Source organism: Schistocerca americana, chromosome 1 (assembly GCF_021461395.2).
Source record: "Schistocerca americana isolate TAMUIC-IGC-003095 chromosome 1, iqSchAmer2.1, whole genome shotgun sequence".
Classification (NCBI taxonomy): domain Eukaryota; kingdom Metazoa; phylum Arthropoda; class Insecta; order Orthoptera; family Acrididae; genus Schistocerca; species Schistocerca americana.
This window is the reverse complement of record NC_060119.1, coordinates 15,952,313-15,972,107: the sequence shown is the minus strand read 5'-3', so window position 1 is coordinate 15,972,107 and position 19,795 is coordinate 15,952,313. Positions and strand designations below refer to the sequence as shown.

Below are 19,795 nucleotides of genomic sequence, written 5' to 3'. Positions count from 1 at the left end.
ATTGTTTCGCTAACAAAGTACGTGAAAGAGGAAGGGTACCCGTATAATACGGACGGAGCGCCTGACGCATAGTAATGGCTACCTGGTAAAGCTTAACTACTGAGCTTACAACTCGAACCAAACTACTGTAGCTGTATCATCATTCATTTGACCTAAATTGTGTCTCATATTACAATGGACCAACTTTGTTTCGATTTGGAGGTGCGGCCTAAAACTTTTCTCTCGGCTTGAATTTCAAGTCTCAAATTTCAGGTGTTGCTTAGATCCGGGAAAAATTTTTTTCCTGGATTTTGAGTCTCATTTTTCAGGTGCGTCTTAGATTCGAGTAAATGTGGTACTAAGCGAAACAGGGTCCACTCAGGTCTCTAAAAATTGGTTTTATTTCATTCATAACAGGCTGAAGAAGATAATGCTTATGATATTTTGATAGTATATTTGACCACTTTCTTTTGCTTTTTGGTAACCACACCTAAGAATCTGCTCCTTTAGGGCAAAGTCCATGAACAGTGTGGTCATCTGTGGACAACTTATGAAAGTAGGTGGCCCATACAGCTTTCCTCATTGCTGTATCATCATTCAGAGGTGCAGTTTGTCTAATGGCCAGTCCTTAATACCTCTGAAGGAGGTCTATTTCAGTTTCTGTCAATCTGTCTCAGCCAGACAGAGATTTTCCATCAGATAGCAATTTTCCTTTCATTTCTCTTCTTAGCTTCCTCAATCTAGCACCCATCCTCTTTTGCACATGTCCACAACACTCCAGTTTTGTTACGAAGCTATCACCATAAACATTGAACTCGTTAATTTTATTGAAAGCTACTTTGTATATCTAACATTATAAACGGGCACTGACCTCTGAAATAATTTTAGAGCTCCATCACTCTCCATACCTCTACTGTAACCATCATAATTATTATAACACTGATGTTCAATATGTCCTTCAGTGTTACTATGGCAGGTGTGGCAATAATTAGATAAGCACTCAACATCAAAAACTTTTCCATTCTCCACAGAAGTAGCACTTAAAACACCATTCAAGGAACGATGTCCTCGATGTTGCCATGTCCCATCAAGTGCAACAGCAATGTCCCTTGTTTCACTAATATTAACAGTTTTTTCCTACTGCACATTTCATAGATGCTTTAGACACAACCGTCAAGGCACCTAAAAGTATTCTTATGTACTTGCTGAACCTACTGGGAGGAGGAAGGTCAATCAAATGACAGAACGTTTGTGCAGCCTTTTTTTCCTTTTCCTATTGCATGCATTGCATACACTAACTTCAAATTCACATCATATGAATTATGCACAATGTTCGAAGTCATTTTCGAGGTAGATTTATTGCAGGATCTACACAGACCAATTAATTTTGACGCTAAACCCTTCCTGCTACTTTGTTGTTCAGTTATTTCCAGACAGCCTACATCATCACATTGTTTACATATTTCCACTTCCTTTATCAAAGAAGATAAGATACCCACACCAACAACAACAAATCCACTACAAACAGCGTCATTTTTAACACAAAAATTTGAATCACCAGGAGGCGTGCCATGTGCGAATTTCTTCACTGAAGAACTGACACGTAGGTTACTTGCAACAGTGTGGCTTGTTTTGTTTGTCAACTGGTTACCACAGAATTTCCTTTTATTGAATTTCTTGATGTGTGGCACACTAAAAAATATGTATTTCCACAAATATATGTAGCACTTGGGAAACAAACGTTTATTAACATGTGAACAAACTGCTTCAGAACACAAAAGTAAATACTTGCAAAGATAATCATTTACAGATGCTAGAAACCTGCACTGTTACCAACATATACAATGTATCATACATATAATCGCTGGAAACAGAAAGAAAGTGCACAGTTCTTTTCAAAATAATACTGGTTTCTGTAACAGAAATAAAGGGGGCATGGCAGTATACAAGGTGTGAATGTAAAGTAATGACACTGATGCGAAAAAAAATGTTGCTTACAGTTTTAGTCAATTTTCGTGTTGTCTCCTTCAAAGTTTCCTTCTGATTGCACACACTTTTTTTAGCACTTCTGCCATTGATGGTAACATTTCTGGAACTCATCATCTGTAATATCCTCCAAGACCATTGTCACAGCTTTTGGGACATCTTGTGTTGTTTGAAAATGGTGTCCTTGACCACCATTTTGACTCTTTGACAGAGAAAAAAGTTGCACGGAGCAATATTTGGTGAATAAGGTGGCTCTGGTAGTATCGAAAATTGTTTTGAGGTAAAAAATTACTGTACTGACAGAGCAGTATGGGATGGTGCATTATCGTGATGCAGAATCCAATTATCAGCAATGTTATTATTAGACGAACCGTTCCTCGATTGATGTGCAGTTCTCCTGCAATCATTTTCATGGATAACCTTCTATCAGATTTTACGAGTTCATGCACCCGTCCGTGAGGTTGACAGTCGTCCACTGCAGTCTTCATCTTCAACATTTGTTCTGCCTTCACTAAACATTTTATGCCAATCAAAAACTTGAGCTTTTGACATAACCTCCTCTCCAAAAGCCTTCTTAAGCTTACCGTAAGTTGCCGTCGCGTTTTCACTCAATTTAACGCAAAAAGAAATGGCATACTGTTGCGCAATATTATGCAGTTCCATTTCTGTGATGAGAGACACTAACACGTGTTAACTTATTACAGCACAACTCATGACTGAGCAGTTGCTTCAACATGCCGCTTGGACTAGAAGCGGCTTATAGACCAAGGTCACAGATATTGTGCCTACGCAAGCCTGCAGGGATGCCACACCTTGCAAAGAAAATCAGTCTCATTACTTTATTGTCGCACCTCGTACATGACCGTAACTTTAAAATTTGGTATGTATAGGTCTTTTTTCATTTCAAACCCTACAGTGTATATATCAATGTAATCAGGAAAGACTATAGAATTTAATAAAGTCATTTAAAAAATTTTGATTTTTCCACCATTTATACGTATCCTGTAGCCTTAAGTGTTCGGCAGCCTTCAGACTATTTCTGTAACATTCCACTCTTCAACAGCACTGGGGAAAAATATCATTTAAATCTTCCTGTGGGAGCTCTGATTTCTCCTACTTTAGCACGATAATTATTTCTCCCTATGTAGGTGGGTGCCAACAAAATATTTTGCCATTCAGAGGAAATTTCCTGAAAACATCTCATCATAACAAAAAACACCTTTGTTTTAATGACTGTCACCCCAACTTGTATATCATGTCAGGGTATACGCGGACAAGGAAAAAAAATTCCCAGATTTCTCAGTCAAAAATACACTTTCTCCCAAGTGAAAACATACTTTTTCCCTGTTAACTGACGGTATATTTTCTCTTGGAACTGTATAACTTATAAGTCCTTTGATTATGGTTTTATACATGGGCGTAGAATTTCCTGGCGCTTTAGGAAAAAAAAAAAAACACCACGCATTTTGGAAAGATCTTTGATGTGCAGCAACATGTATGCTGCATATTTTTGTATTAGGAAAGTATAAACTCGAATTCCACCAAACACCGCATGTTACTTTCAAAAGCATTGAAATTGAGATTGGGATGCGCTTTTGTAAGTTAGTCATAGCTCATTTCATACGATTTCGCCAGCCGATCACAGCAGGTATTCAGAGCTTAGGACACGTGATGTAGTCAACCAACAGCAACATCACTGTTAAGTAGCGCGAACACACAAAGAGAAAAAGTTAATGGTTCAAATTAATGTAAATAGTGTTGCTAAACGAAACGCAAAGCCTTCACATATAATATTGGTCTATCAGATTAATACGCTGCAAGAGAAGCTAAGCTTTCACATAAAATGTAGGTCTTTTATGCGCGTATTACAATTTAAGATGTATCACACAAAGGTGCCAGTAAAATTTTTAATAACGACACAAATGTCTGATCTTCCAGGCTCAAAATTCATCTAAATGGCTCATCATCAAAGAGTTGATTTTTAAATGAGAGTCAAACACTTTGTGATTTAAGAAATTCATCGTACATTATCTCACATAGTTCTGGTGTAACTGCTAGAATGGTACTTTGATGGTAACGATTTTCAACCCACCATTCGAAATATTTTCCCATGACCTGTTAGAAATAGGTTCGTTTCTGCAGTTGCCAGAGAGCGCCAGATGACAGGCATCACTGCGCAAGCGCAGCTACGATGTCGTAGGGAGCCCGCATGTTCGTACGTGTGAAACAATAAAAGATATTACATTATGTAAGGAACAAGACATCAGAGGATACTCCAAGAGAATCGGAATTTCATGACCCATACTAAAATGTTCACATTTAAAAAGCAAATTTGTATGTCCAGAATCCCACGACCTGTTATTAAGCTTTTCTATGTGGTTTTTGGGATGTAACTTTTCTTGGAGTACCAGTACTGTCCTGTTTCATGTTTGGTTCTTTATTATGGCGTAATGCCAAATGTGCTAGAAGTTGAAAATGTGCACTTGAAATGCAGCAAACACAGTGTGTGGAATTAAACACTTTGTCCAAATTATATTGTCTGCCTTAGTGGAAAAGATTAATGAAAGAAAATTACTTTGGCAAACCAAAAAAAATAACTTCATTGTTCTAAAAGGCAATTAACGCTTGACTGTCAGAAAGATGGAAATAAAATAAAATCTGCAACTAATAACACAGTTTAGCCTTCCATAATTATGTGAATGTATTTTAATTCACTTGATAGCTCCCGGCCACAGAAATCTGTTTTGTCTTCATTTGACATGGGAGCAGTAAATGAAGAGGAAACAGCAAAAACACTAAATGTAAAAATGGGTCACGTGGAGAGTACTCACTTCCCAACTGTAATTCAGACTGTTCTGCGCATCAGTCCCGGATCTCTAATATTTCCGAACCGGGGCAATACCCCGCCACCCCCTCGAGCGTTTGAGATAGGACGTTAAAAAATATATATATATATATATAGACATATATATATATAAAAAAACAAAGATGATGTGACTAACCAAATGAAAGTGCTGGCAGGTCGACAGACACACAAACAAACACAAACATACACACAAAATTCAAGCTTTCGCAACAAACTGTTGCCTCATCAGGAAAGAGGGAAGGAGAGGGAAAGACGAAAGGATGTGGGTTTTAAGGGAGAGGGTAAGGAGTCATTCCAATCCTGTGAGTGGAAAGACTTACCTCAGGGGGAAAAAAGGACGGGTATACACTCGCGCACACACACATATCCATCCACACATATACAGACACAAGCAGACATATTCAAAGACCATTTTTTTTGTGGGGGTGTTGTGAGGGTGACATGGTATTTGAAGGTGGAAAGTGTAACATGAGGTTGAAATGAAAATGAAAGATAAAAATATATGGGGAGAGATAAAGGTGAACTAGAAAGCAACTGGAGATCTGGTATGAAAAAAGGCGAAAAAGTGTAGGTTAAGTTGATCCTGTGGTGAACTTGGGTTGGTAGACAGCAATGTGCATAAAGGTTAGGTGGTTTTGTTGCCGCTAAAACACGTTAAAGGACGGAGAAATTCGGGAAAATTTCGAAAAACCGTGTAATATGTCTGCTTGTGTCTGTATATGTGTTGATGGATATGTGTGTGTGTGCGCGCGAGTGTATACCCGTCCTTTTTTCCCCCTAAGGTAAGTCTTTCCGCTCCCGGGATTGGAATGACTCCTTACCCTCTCCCTTAAAACCCACATCCTTTCGTCCTTCCCTCTCCTTCCCTCTTTCCTGATGAGGCAACAGTTTGTTGCGAAAGCTTGAATTTTGTGTGTATGTTTATGTGTCTGTCGACCTGCCAGCACTTTCATTTGGTAAGTCACATCATCTTTGTTTATATATAATTTCCAAAAATAAGTTCATTTTGTAGTGCACATCTTTCTGAAGGGTCTGATGCATGCAACATGTGTGTTCGAGGAAATGTAAGACATGTCATAAGTGTGCCAAAGTGCAGTGTCTCGTCTCCTCACACAGCATTCTTCTATCACATGTCACTGTACTTCGCTCTGTGGAATTGAAATGTGTATATTTTGTAATGGATGCCATCAAACCATATTCAGGACAGTGGAAATTAAAATGTCCTGTGGTGCCTCTCCTGTTTACAGTTGGCCGGTTTGACATTCTGTCCCTCTTTTTTTTTAAAAAAAAGAACTCTTCAGAAAATCTGCACTCTTTGTTCCCTATCAGCTAACAACTTGCTGCTTTGTGTGACATAAAATTAAATATAGGATATATAAACCCAGTAAAGACATGAGACAAGCAAGACAATACATGTTTCTTCAATCCTTAGCTCCTAGAATTTTTTACCCTCTAATCTTGGTACAGCTTTACATGGAGTGCTTTCCTTCTGTGAAAGAATCTATTACCTCATCAAAGTTCGTCAAACATTTTGCTACACGAAAAGTCGAAATGTCGTTGTCTAATACTGAAAAAGCTGTTAATACAAATAGGACCCAAGACTGGTGTTGTTTCCCGATCTGATTACATCTATTTTGTCACTGTCTGCTAGATAAAACAAAATAGGCCTTTCTAATACTACAACAATTGTAATACACACAAAATAAATCAGACTGTTTTGGCACAAACAGTCTTTTTTGTAAGGACAGAAAATAATTCACAAAGTACCAATATCAAATGCCTATTCGGCCAACTACAAGCAAAAAGCATTACGTTAGGAAATAGTTTCACACTTCATTCATACGCTCCAGTTTCTCAAGCACGAGATCGAAAAGTAGTAGTATGACATTTTTATACAAACTTGGAATCGTCATATTGTTCCATAATTTGTGTGATGCCCCCATTTCTTCTCCTTCATCATTCTAACAAACAGTCTTGTTATCGCTAATTCTGTAACTATTACTGCCAATGCCAAAGCTTATTTGCAAGTTAACTTCATTAACTCTACCAGAATCACCGGTTTAGCTATCCCGTGATTATTCCCCGGTTAGGCGTTGTTACATGGTCGTACAACACATTTTCCGCGCTTCTTCCAGAACAGAACTTAAAGTAGCTGCTAGCTGTGGACTGTACAACTCGCCCTTACTAGTATAGTGATCTGCCCAAAAATATTTTGTCAAAATTTCATTTTCTTGTATACACCGAGAAGGTAATACGTAATCATTCTCACCTGTTATTTGTTTATTTCCACTCCTGTAGTCTGAATCTATGGATTCCGCTAGTAATTACAACAACGCTCATCATTCGCAAACACAGTCAATCACACAATCAGACAGCGGTTGGCATTCATCCGTTCAGCCTTACTTCGCTCAGCACTGTCAGATTCCACTGACAGAGGAAACATGTACACTACGCACGCATTCACAAATCAACTTACGATTCATTCAAAATCAACTTAGAATGTGTTAAAAATGTTCAAAAACCGACAGGGATTAGTTTCAAAGTGATATGAATAATCGATAAACTAACAAACTAACGTGCGCTGGATGCGAGTCGCTTTGTGAAACAACAAGGTTTCCTCCCCCCCCCCCCCCCTCAAGAATATGAATTTGCCACCCCTCCCTAGATTTGGACCTCCTGCGCATGTATAAATCTGGCAGCTTGGGCGCTCCAGTAAAATTTTTCCTGGTAGCATCTAGCTGCTTGCTGCGACTGCTTACACAGCCAACAATTTCTGTAGCCAGAAGCGGGAGAAGGTACTACTCAGCTGTGCATGCACATGATCGAGCTCGTAACTGTTAAAATGAATTTAATGTAAACAGTTGTGACGTCACGCTCAGCAGAGGCAATTTGCTGTTACAAAGCATTGCACAGTCTTCCTAAAGCTTTTGACTCATTTTACTGTTGGCGGACACTTGTATGAGCACCGTTTTGTTGCTGTATATGGTGCATTTCCCTTGAAATTTAAGTTTTATTTTCGTTTTTTCTCTTGTTCATATTTTATTGCTGCAGTATTGAGACACAGAAATATCCTTTGTTAGAGTATTGGTTCTTACCAATCAAAATTACACAAATTTAACTGAAAGTAAAAACAATGAAAAATTTCCCGGGTTTTTCCCCAGATCTTCCGGGTCGTATACACCCTGCATGTCCATGGCGCACTCCCCCTTCTTAGCAATAAAACAACATAAGTTGCTCTTCTTTGAATGCTTTTTCATGTCCTCTGTCAACACTATCTGGCAAAGATACCATAGCACACAGGGCCATAACTGTAGTTCAACAGTGTTTCAGTGAAAATCTTTTGTGTGTTTTCAGTTGTATCGCCATCCACCATCTCACTTCCAATTCAACAGTAAACACTGAAACACTATGTTATGCAGATAACAACCAACCTTAGGCTACAATTCCCCATTGCAAGTCACTGACATCAAAAGAAAAATTCAACTGAGAAAATTGAAAAATGATGCTAACGACTGTCTCTCAAATAATAATGTATCACAAAGTTGACCAAATATTAGTTTACCAGTTACTGACCACTAATTTGCTCGGTTCTTTGCCATCAGGACCCTCTGGACCAAAGACACGTATTAGAACATACTTAAATGTTCCTTCTGGGTCGATATCCACATCAGGAACAGCGGCAAGCTTCTCTGCTGCTGTCATTAGTGTCCTGTTAAACAGGTGTTAAAATTATTCCAGAAATATTTATATACAACAGGTGAGAGAAGAGTAGTGCTGCAGTCACAATGTAAACAATACAATTCTGCCTCTAGGATTTATACTGGAAAAAATGTTTCCTTCAGAGAAATAATGATCTAATATTTGGATTTTGAAACGTGTGCCTATTAATTAAATACAAGCATTCTGTGGAAGATCGTACACCATCCAAACCATAAAACTATCAATTAATTGTATCCAAAGGGAAACATACTTGAGAAAGCAATAAAATTACAAAGAGAGACAACTGCATTCTCGTAGAAAGAATTCGCTGGGTGAATTCCTTCATGTTTGGTGGACTCAAGAATATTTTTTAAAAACATTTATTGTTTATAGTTTAGAAAGAGCAGCCATTTTTGTTTCAGGCTGCAAGCATTCTTCCACTTTTATAAGCGTCTGTGGTTTTATTAAATTATTCGGTAATGGATTGCCCCAGACCTTTCATATAAGAGGTATTTATTTCAGCAGACACTGGACTATAAATTAAAACCATGATCACCCTGCTGAATGTATTAGGGAATACACTTTTAATGTCTCAAAGTTGTTGGTTGTAAATTTAAAAAAACTATTTTTAATACTATCTTTCCAAAGAGTAGTTTCTTAGCCTTAATACATTTTGTGGTATTACACTACTCAGTACAGATACCTTTTTTTTTTTTTTTTTTAGAGAAAAAATTATGACAAGCTTATACTTAAAAACACTTTAAAAACAAATGTTTTGAATTTTTTCATTCTTTGGTCTGCAAATCTTTGTTAATGGACCAGATATAAATCTGAAAATTACACATTTAATAGACCTTTATGATATCAAACTTCTGTATAAATTTCAACCTTGACAAAAAAAATTTCAAATATGAGTCAAAAATATGTTTCTTACTGTTTGCAATACCTGGGCTGATGGAAACAGTGTATAAATTACATAATTTAAAAATATCTAGGATAACTCTTTAAAAAATAAGACAATTCATTACATTATCCCGTTCTCAACTTATTTGTTTTTACTATGTTGTTTATTGAACAACAGAGATATTTCTTCACTCATGTTGGGCACAGGGTTAAATGTTCGCCTAGTCACAGTCATAAATTCCAGGGGAGAAGACAACTCCTTTAATGATTTTTAACGGGCCTCTCGAATTGATCCTTTTCAAAATTTTTAAACGGGGTTCTTGGTGCTGGTAAAATGTAACATCCACATCTTGGTTTTGACGAGCAATGTTACCAACTTTGGCAATCCACCACTGTTCACCATAGACACAAGCCACTATGTCCTTACTTTGAAGTGTCAGTGGTACAAGTTTTCCACGGTGATGACGTTCACTATCAGAGGATGTTGATGTGAACTTACAGTTGAGCAAGTTGTATGACTAAGGTATAAAACAATGAAAGGATCAGGTGCCTTTAATCTTCTGACAAGTTTTGAATCTTTCCTCCAAGACATTGGCATAGAGTTCTCGTATTTCCTCACATTTAATGAAACATACGTAATCCCTTTTACCTATTCTTTATACAGAATTTGAACATTTCTTGACGTGTCCAGATTTGGTTCTCATAGGTCCGTTGCAGACTAGCTTTTGTGACAGCTCACTTTGTTGTACCCTTTATGCCATCACACTCACTCTTCCCAGGGCATGATGCAAAAAAGTGCTATTCTGCACCGAGCCAACGGTCTTTTTTTCTTTGAGAAAGGAGATATTAATATTTGTTTGCTTTTATATTGGCTTGCAGCACCATCAGAGAAGTTCATCAGTTTGTTTATGGAACTGTTGTGCTGTTTTACGTAGTTTGTTAACTGCAGGTGAAAAGCATGCACTGCTGTAGCTTTGTGCTCAAAGTAATCATTTGCAACACAAAAACTATGACTCTAGTTTATCTGGATCTTTATAACAGAACACAAATGGACAAACTGTGGCCTGTTTGTTTACCCAGTGGTGCCCTTGTATTTCACTTGAACAACAAATGAATAGTTTTCAGAAAAGTCAGCAAGAACTATAGAGTCATCAACTGCCAAGGTTTGCTTTTGTCCTTTCAGAAATTTATCCTGACTTTGGCAATTAAATGACACACTATTGAGTTTCAAGGTTAGTAACCAACACTTAGAAAAACTATTCTCGTCATTTTGAGACTCCATTGTTCAACTGCACACTTCAAGGGCTCATTATTAACCAAGTGTGAGTGAACAGATGTTGGTGGAAGGGGGATGACAACACACAGATTTGTACAGGCTTGTCTACATCTACATGGATACTCTGCAAATCACATTTAAGTGCCTAGCAGAGGGTTCATCGAACCACCTTCGCAGTTCTCTATTATTCCAATCTCGTATAGAGCGCAGAAAGAAGGAACACCTATATCTTCCCGTTCGAGCTCTGATTTCCCTTATTCTATCGTGGTGATCGTTTCTTCCTATGTAGGTCAGTGTCAACAAAATATTTTCACATTCAGAGGAGAAAGTTGGTGATTGGAATTTTATGAGAAGATTCTGTTGCAACAAAAAATGCCTTTCTTTTAATTATGTCCAGCCCAAATCCATTATCATTTCTGTGACACTCTCCCTCATATTTCACAATAATACAAAATGTGCTGCCCTTCTTTGAACTTTTTCAATGTACTCTGTCAGTCCTATGTGGCAAGGATCCCACACCGCGCAGCAGAATTCTAAAAGAGGACGGACATGCGTAATGTAGGCAATCTCCTTCGTACTGCCAATAAATTGCAGTCTTTGATTACACTTCCCCACAATATTTTCTGTTTGTTACTTCCAATTTAAGTTTGATATCATGAAGATCCATTAAGTGTGTAATTTTCAGACTTTTATCTGCTCTCCTTACAAAGATATTTTAGGTCAAAGAATGAAAAAATTCAAAAAATCAATTTTTTAAAATAGTGTACATTTTGTGTAAGCTTCTCACTATAAGAAGTAGTTATACTGTATAGTGAAATAGCACAATAAATATTAAGGCTGAGAAATTACTCTTACTTTGGAAACATACAATTAGGGTAGATAAAAAATCTACTCACCAAGTGGCAGCAGAACTCGCACATAAAAGACGGAAGAGGGGTGAAGGAAGAGAACTGGAGACGTCTAGGAAAATTGGTAGATATCGGGAAAGTCACCCAGAACAGCGGGTCAGAGGAGACTTACCGTAAGTAATGTCTTTCCTTCTCATCCCGTACGGTAAGTCTCCTCTGACCCGCAGTTCTGGGTGGCTTAACCAATATCTACCCCTTTTCCTAGACCTCTCCAGTCTTCCTCCTTCACTCGATTACTTCCCCTTCCACCCTTCTGCCTGAAGAAGGAGCCACTGGCTCCAAAAGCTTGCCAATTACAGCTGTTTTTTAGGTATGTGTTCTGCCGCTGCTTGATGAGTAGAATTTTTATCTATCCAATTAAATAGTTTAAAGAATGAGCTTTTTTAGCTTGCAATCAACAAGTTTGAGCCATTAAAAGTAGGGCCTATATTAAGGAATACATTCAGCATGGTTATCATGGTTTTTAATTTATAGTCCAGTTAATGATTCTTATTTGAAATTTCTGGGGCAACTCAGTACTGAATAATTTATATAAAAACAGATGCCTGTAAAAGCAAAAAATAGCCACTGTTTCTAAATGTTGAGAATAAATTTTTTTTAAAAATGTCTTTAAACCCATTAAACATTCGGGAATTCATCCAGCAAATATCAATTTTTTTCTGAAATGACCGAGCGACTGGTTACTTTTTTCCCTGGCCCACTAGTCCTAGCTTACATAACAGAAATTTTGATTTTTATCAATACCAACTGTCTGCTTTCACCTATCACATCATCAAAATGCTGGACATAAATCACTCATCGAAATCAGCCACACACTGCAACAACAAGTAGCCCAAGTTACCTATGGTGTTGTAAGTTGCCACAAATCAGAAACTGCTGTGTTTCCAGTAGCAAAACATACTGTTGCAAAATTGGCAGCAAATGGGTAGCATCACGTTGTGGCACAGCAACCATAAAGCTTTGCTTTGTCTCAACGTCATGACCACCAAAGACTCATTGCTCTCGCACCTATGACTTCGATGGTGCTGACGAAGCAGCTCTCGTCTATTTCAACAGTATGGCCAGGGCCGCCCAAAACTATTGGCTCAATTAAGAAATATTCATGGCAGATATCTCTACAAAATTGGCACCAATCGAACACAGTGTGCTCACTGCCAATTTTGAGCTCCCTTATTAAAAACTTTTGCCTACTGAGTTCGAAAACCCACATGTAAGACAGTTGCACAATTTTAGAAATGTCTAAATGACTGCCAGCAAAAAATGACATTTTCCTGACTGAACATTTCTTTCTACAGTCCCTGCCAATGGAGCAGCTCCAAATTTCGCCATCTTTCCCTGTAGTTTTCTCCAGCTTCATCTCGTTGTATCCAACACAATACCTATTTTCACACACCATATCGTTCTTCATAAGACCTTGTTGCCTAGCCCATTGTATTGAGCTTCGGGTGTTCTCCATAACATGGTATAAATCTTCCATTACCAAATTGCGCAAATCTGGAAAATTTCTCGCCATTTTGGCACACGCAGTAATATACGATACTTCAAAACGGACAGCCTCAACAGAAAAATATAGGTTGTTGGGCGCACTGATCAAGATGCATAACTGTGAGCAACAGGGACAAATACCATATGCAACAATATGCAAAGCCAACAATAGCTATCATGGTAAGGATGTATGAAACTGTCAGCATTACCTATGGCTAAAGAACTCTGTGAAGAAATATATTAAAATGTCTGCAGCATATTGGCATAGCAACATGAATAAGCTGGTGAAAGCAGACAGTTAATTAATCTCCCCCCCCCCCCCCCCCCACCTCCATATGAAAATAAGTACTTTTTTGGTATTCCGTGCATATATATGCTTATATCTTAAGAATATGTGTTTGCTTCAAAAATAGGTATTTTTCTCATGATCAGCGCATGTACCCCCTAAACTGCGTAAGTGCCATTTTCGTTATTGCAGATGTTCGTTTTTTGGTATTGTGGGCTTGGTTTGAGCTATATAGGTCGAGTGAACTGTATGATTCCTGCTGGCTTTGTGGCTGTAGCATTATGTCGTAGGGTGAGACTTTTTTAGGGGTGATGTGATGTGATGTTTTGTATTGTTAAAATTAGGTTGTCCTTGCGCTAGACCCCCTATTTCCCGCGGTTGTTCTGTAGTTTCATTTTATCATTGAAGTAAGATTACTTTCACTGTTTCTATTTTCTCGATCCCTTTACAAACGCAACCACAAATCACATGGAGTCAGTCTGGCAAAAAGCTAAAGAAAAAAATCCTATAAGGCCTTTCAGAACTCACTGTGCTATGCTGAATAACTACCTGGCGGAATTTCTCTGGTGTCAACGTTTTGGGGAAAACCCATTCCACAATTTTGTTATTAATTCCACCTTTCTAGAAGAGAGAGAGAGAGAGAGAGAGAGAGAGAGAGAGAGAGAGAGGAGAAAAAAAAAAAAAAATTAAATTCCGTGCATACATATGCAATATGTCATTCTTGATACAAAAAAATTTTTTGAGACAGTTAACTGATTTTTTCTTTGCATCCAAATGAAAAATAAGTACTTTTTTGGTGAAGAGCGCGTCAGATATGACTGTAACACTCAAGTTTTGAAATAAAAAAATTTTTGGCATTCAGCGCATATATATGCTTATATCTTCAGAAATACGTGTTTCCTTCAAAAATAGGTACTTTTCTCATGATCAGCGCATGTACTCCCTAGACTGCCTAAGTGCCACGAAAAGCAGAATCAGATGTTTCCCTCGACCTCTACAGCTGATAGCAAGGAACCAATACAGCTGAAAGGAAGCCCAGATACCAAGGAACCAATAGCTACAACCTGAAGAGTGGAATCAGACATTTCCCTTGACCTATGTAGCTCAAATGCAGCTCTCAATACCTACCGGCAATAATAATAATAATAATAATAATAATAATAATAATAATGAAAATAATGTAAACTTCACACACCAACATAACTCAAAAAACACCACAAAAACCAAAACCTTCAACAACTCGAAAACGCAAAAACCTGTATATACACCAGATCAATTAAAACCAACCAAAGCACGATAAATGTAAAACAGACAGAACATCAGAATTACTACAGATTAAAACCAAAATAAAAGTTTATTACCAACAAAAGCATGCAACAAAATCACCTAGGTTGACCGCCGCTACCAGTACACACACACACACACACACACACACACACACACACACAAAACTAATCAAACCTAACAAAATGCCACACACATAAAAAACCATCACTGAAAAATGATTTCCAAATCCACATTGCAGCACTGGCTACCCAGACTCAAATAAACCCATGTTACCATAGTGATAATGAACCCATATCACATGTTAAACTCAACAAACACAAACCAATTCAAAAACACACACACAACACCATTATGTCATGGGTCAAAGGAGACAGGTGGAATAGAACACTTCCAATGGCCCCTTAACTTAGTTCCTACCTCACGCAGACAGACAGGATGTGAGGACAAGAATGAATAGTTCTGAAAAATAAGATTAGTGTTTCACTTTTAAAAGTGTTAATCAGCAGTAGGGCCTCCTGGGATCTTGCTTACTTGACTATCAGTAGTGACCAGCCATACTGTTTCTTTATAAAACAATTCCTTAATAACTTCATTGTTTAATATTTGGATTCTTGCACTGATGTCACCTCACGTGTAAGATTGTTCCCCCTATTGTTATCTAGACAACAAACTTGAACTCTAAGACATGATATCACAGTACATAAAATGATTTTTACATGTTAGTCTGAGAACGTGGACAGTGACCAAGAAGGCATACCCTAAAATTGCACTTACTTTAAGTTTTCAAAATGTCACAACCCCTTTCTTCTGTCATTTATCACTCTTTAACCTCTGGCAACAATCTGTTAATATAAAAACTGCACTGTTTTTAGGGTTCATGTTAGACCACAGACCTCTCTATAACTGACTGGTTGGAGAAAGGCAAGACAAAGAACTGGTTATGAACTGTTATGTCCAAATCAATCTTTGAAATGCCAAAAACAGGATTAGTTAAAAATGTGATACCAAGCTTATGAACGACAACACCCTTAACGTGGTGGAGATATAAGACACAGAACTGATCAACTGCTCACCTAACTAATAACACGTAAATGTTAGCGAAATAAAATGCTAGGGACTAACAGGATCTCTGTGAGAAAAGGTAGTTTTGGGCCCAGGATGTTCTTTCTATTAGTCCTTCAAATATATTAAAAACTTGAAAATACCAGACCCCAATTCGAAAATGGAGCCTCACATAGGTACTTAAATGTATCTATGGAATGACCTACCAACCCAACCTATCCTAGATATATGTTTACACCAGTCTACAGATCAGCCTGTCAATGTAAATGAACACATATATACATCTTGTATGCCACAAGCATTCCCCCAGTCGAACACCATCTCCAATAGGCCTAGACTTAAAGTACACCTAGCAAACAATACAGTCTAAGCTACCAGCCACAAAAAATAAACTTCATATTATGACCAAAACACACACTCAAAATATTTCACTGAAACAAACGAAATATCCTAGATGCCATATCACATCACATTTCATATAGGCTACCTATGGCTCATGTTGTTCACTGGTCTCCAAACACGTTTATTTTTTCACACACAAGCATTTATTGCTTAGTCCAGTTTCTTGAATAAGTATCATGAGGCTATCGTGGTTAAGATTGTCAAATTAACTCCCAAAAACATCTTTTTGATAGCAATATTCTTGAATACTGGTTGTTTCTCAGATTCCACACCCCCTTCGGAATACCAGCTTGGTGCTTTCTGGGGTTTAGATATTAGCTACACAGTCATAGTTATGCTACCAAGACCTTGTAATGGATCTGGGAGATGTTATTTTTTTACCGTATTTGTCGATACCGAATTGTAAATGTTTTCTTATATTTTTGTCAGAATTTATTATAATTTGTCTTATTATATGTTAATTTACTTCTGTTTTTGAGAGTAAAAGCATATTGATTACTATTAGAAAATGTATCCACAGTCTAATATAACAGTCGCGACACTCACTGCTGTAAAAATTGTTGCCGTTTGACAGATGGAGCGACACTAGCGCTCCAAGTGGCAGGTAAGGTGAACGTCAGACGCGTCGTAAGCATAATGTTTGTTTGCATCCATTTCCTTCTTCATTTCCGAATTATTTGAGTTATTTTCTTGGCTCCAAGGGTTTGTGTGGTACCAGAAGGCATATATGTTACTAAAAATGATTCTAAAAAAAGCACAAGTAAGGACAAAAATCATGAATAGAGTGGCAAGCTACAACACATTCGTGAAGAAACACTTTTGACATTGGACAGAATTGCAGCTTACCACGTTGATATCAAAAGATTATAAACACACAGATTCACATGTAGGAAGCACATACATGTACCTCTACATGCAAAAACGACCGACAGCTCGTTTATCGTACTGTAGGCCTACTGCGTTTGTCATTTTCGCCCGTTGCCACAAGTACGACCTTCATCTTTATATTATTATAAGTGAGACAAGCAACTGCAAAATAGTGGGAGAAATATGCTAAAAACATTATAATGAGCTGATTACACTACATTTCAAGAAAAACCAAATATTTGAATAATTTTCAATCAATCAGTCAGTGCACAAGGTGCTGACAAAATAATGTCATCACACGAAAGAAGCAAGGAAAATTAGGTGACTAACAACAGAAGTGAACGAAATACATACCAAAGAAATCAGCAGCCCAAATGAGCCAACTACTTCAGTTTCTTATTTGCTTTCTTGTTGTTAGAAACTAAGTCTTGATTCCAATATTTGAGCCGGTAAACAAGTCTCACTTTAACAAATATCTTGATTAACAGCAGCTTAGTTTCTTCACAACATCCAGGGGGAAAACTTGGGACAGCCAGCAACAAGTTTACATATAATTCACCACAGTTTTTCTTGTGAGAATGTTCATCAAAAACTGATGCCATCTGATTTTCACAATCCCTCAAAAATAAACAAATATTTTCACTGCAAATAACCAAGCTTCAAAATTGTCTTCGTAACTTTTGAAATGGCAATAAAATTTGTCATTTGCATCTAAGTCCTGGCTGTTGTCTACAAGTAGATTCCTGCACTTGACACAATTATGTAAAGAAAAAAGTTTCTTCAATATGTAACCAAACACATATCTCATACTGTTTTGTTCTTCAAGGTCTGCTGGAACTTCCACATTTGGTAGCTTTGTTGCAGAACTTGTATCACTACTGCATAACAACTGAGAGACCTTTAATGTTTGAGCAGATTTCATGTCCAGTATTGCCTGACCCCAGTCAATTCCTTCACAATTACTGCTTGCCACATTAGAGGAATTTATCAGTTTGCTTAGTGTACAGTTGTTAAATGCAGCACAAAACTGCCTTGGAAATGGGTTGCTGCAAAAACCACCTCTCTGCCTCATAGTTGAAAAAAAGTTTTCCAATGTGTCTTGGTTAATTTTACGTGAGAATAAGTACAATTTTGTTCCAGTCAGTACCTCGGCAGCAAGCATTTCCAAAGCTCATATATTGCTTAGAAGCCCCTTTACACATTTTATCCTCAGGGAGTAATCTTTTCCATCAGAGCCTACAAATTTCCAAGAGTGAATCCATGGCTTCATCACATGTAGAACATCCAGATGCTCTGAATCACTCCTAATACAGTTTCTTAGATGCACAGGCCCTTTCACACTGTATGTATTAAAGAAATCAAAAATGTCATTAACTTTCTGACAAAAGTCTGAAGTGCCAGTTGCAGATAATGGCATACTACCACAAAATACAAGTGTGTCAATACCAGCTGCCACTGTGTGGCTTAACACACGAGCTGCAGTACCCACTTACATTTTTGAAAAAGCTGGCAGTTTGACAGCCTTTTTAGTCAGCTTCGGAGCTAACTTGTATTTCCTGTGCAAGTCATTTGAATAGAGCTGAGAAATGTCCTTCCAAGAAGCAGTACCAACCAAACCATCATTTGATGTATGAATTATGCCATACCTAAATAGGTTGTTTCTGATGCTCTTAAACAAACGTGGGGTATCATAGAAGAAATAGATCTTCTGCTCCTCATATACCAAACTTGGATTGTCTTGTGTAATTCCCAGTCTCTTTCTCCAGCCCACAAAATTTGAACCCCGATCAGTCACACAGGTCTTTACAACCAAGCCAATTTCCTTAAGTCTCTTGAGTACTTCATAAAATATAGCAGTCAAATGCATAGCTCCCACTGTTCCTTTACAAAAACAGTACAGCAATGGTTGTTTGAAACATGAAAAAATGCCACTAATCATTATCACCAACACACTGTTCGCAATTTTAGCTGTGCCTCATATGTCAAATTTGCCATTAGAGACATTTCATCCAATGACATATTCACAAGTTTATCAATATAAGAAAAATGTTGCACCTTTTGCTTTAAAAGATGGAATATATAGTCACTTATCCCACATTTTATTTGTATGCCTTCCACATACCTTTGTAATGTACGCACTGATGGAAGCATAAAACATTCTGACAAAAACCTGTATGCCTGAGTGCTGTAATATAATAAATTTAGAGGAAACAGATTATTTTCGTCTTTCCATCTTGCAGCACGTTTTTCTCTCAATGGCATGGTAATCTGGCTTACCAACAAGTCAAGGGCACTTTTTTTAAATATCGGGATCCTACAGTCTTTAACATTCGTTTGTCCTTGTTCACTTGCTCCTTCTGATACAGTTTCTGTCGCTGTCTGTAGGCACTTTCCTTGTCCCGTAATAGTTTCGCTCAAAGTCTAGCGATTTGCACATTCTGACACTTCAGACGCTTTTTTAAGACACGAACAGCTGCACTTAATCTAACCACTTCATCGTCAAAGCAAGTCTGTGTTGAAGATTCACACGAATCTGGCACTGATACATGCAGAGTTGAACCGGCTGCTTCTGTGTCATAGGACTGTTTTACTGCTTTAGATTGACTGTCGAATCTTTGCGGCAGTTTCCTCTTCATCGTCAGCTGAGGTGGCTTATTTGGAATGTCAAACAGTGTGGGTACTGCATTCCACACGAGTCTGTTGTTGTCTGCGTTCATGAACTGGTTTTGTTCGAAATGTGGCGAACAAAACCTAATATTATTATACAGGTACACTGGTTCTTTCTTAAT

General features: G+C 37.7%; 1 long non-coding RNA gene across 1 annotated transcript in view; it reads right to left on the bottom strand.

Moving 5' to 3' along the window:
- The window catches only part of LOC124620196, a 37,288-nt gene extending 28,829 nt beyond the window's left edge, over positions 1 to 8,459 (bottom strand). The window contains exon 1 of the long non-coding RNA XR_006980171.1: positions 8,405 to 8,459. This is a non-coding gene — a long non-coding RNA (uncharacterized LOC124620196). The remainder of the gene's footprint in view (positions 1 to 8,404) is intronic.
- Between the last annotated feature and the right edge of the window lie 11,336 nt (positions 8,460 to 19,795).